Genomic DNA, 995 nt, shown 5'->3' on the forward strand with positions numbered 1-995 from the left:
TAATTTTAATATTTTTTTCGTTTTTCTTTGAATTTTTATTACCACCTTTTCCAAGAAAATGCAAGAAATTTAGGGCGCTTTATACTTATGGCTGTATTCATCTATCGGGATCTTGAAGCAAGATAATCGCTCCTGCGTGAATCAATTCTATTAGGTAACATTTGTCTATTGTCATGCGTTTGTTGCGTTAACTTAACAGAAAGAAATCTTTTCCATTGACGTAATAAGATTTATTCGTGTTGCTTGCATTTTTTGCATTCAGAATCTTCGCTTTCTCTCTCCCCAACGCTTGAATGTATATGATTTATCTCGTAAGTAAAAATGTTTTGAGGATTTCAAACAACACAAACAAATCTATTATACGTCTACGGTCTTTTGTCCTTTTTATGTTATATCTGTGATCTTAAGAGATACATAAGAAACGAAATTGTTTCTAGATCCCAGCTTTGTATTGAGACGCAACGTGCTCTTCCGCTGAATGCTCAACATGTTCAATATATAATTGATAAACGATCTGTAGACTCATCAATATTTATATTGATTTTTTACTAAGAAAACATAGCAGCGCGAAATCTGTCGGATAGATAGAAAATAAGTATCGAGGAAGGAGAATAGACGGAGTCAAAACGGGAACGAGATGAAATATTCGTTTAGGGAAAAGGAAGATGGAAAACGAATGTCCGAATTATACAGATTAACGACGAAGAAAGACACACTGAAGCCAGAACGACTTGGAGCTTCCTATCCTTAATACTTTACCTATGTACAATCCTTTCTCTCGAACCTCGTAAATGCTAAAGCAACCCACAGCCTCAGTAAATGTACAAACATCTCGACTTCGGCGTCTCCTATGTATACATCCGAAAAGCGGCCTATACACGACATTTAATTATCATCACAAATATATTTCTTTAAGATATCGATATGAATAACAATGAGATTTGTTTTTTAATTCTGATATTAATTATATCAATCAATTATATCGTATATAGGCC

The sequence above is a fragment of the Trachymyrmex septentrionalis genome, unplaced genomic scaffold (genome assembly GCF_001594115.1).
Source record: "Trachymyrmex septentrionalis isolate Tsep2-gDNA-1 unplaced genomic scaffold, Tsep1.0 scaffold74, whole genome shotgun sequence".
In the NCBI taxonomy this organism is placed as follows: domain Eukaryota; kingdom Metazoa; phylum Arthropoda; class Insecta; order Hymenoptera; family Formicidae; genus Trachymyrmex; species Trachymyrmex septentrionalis.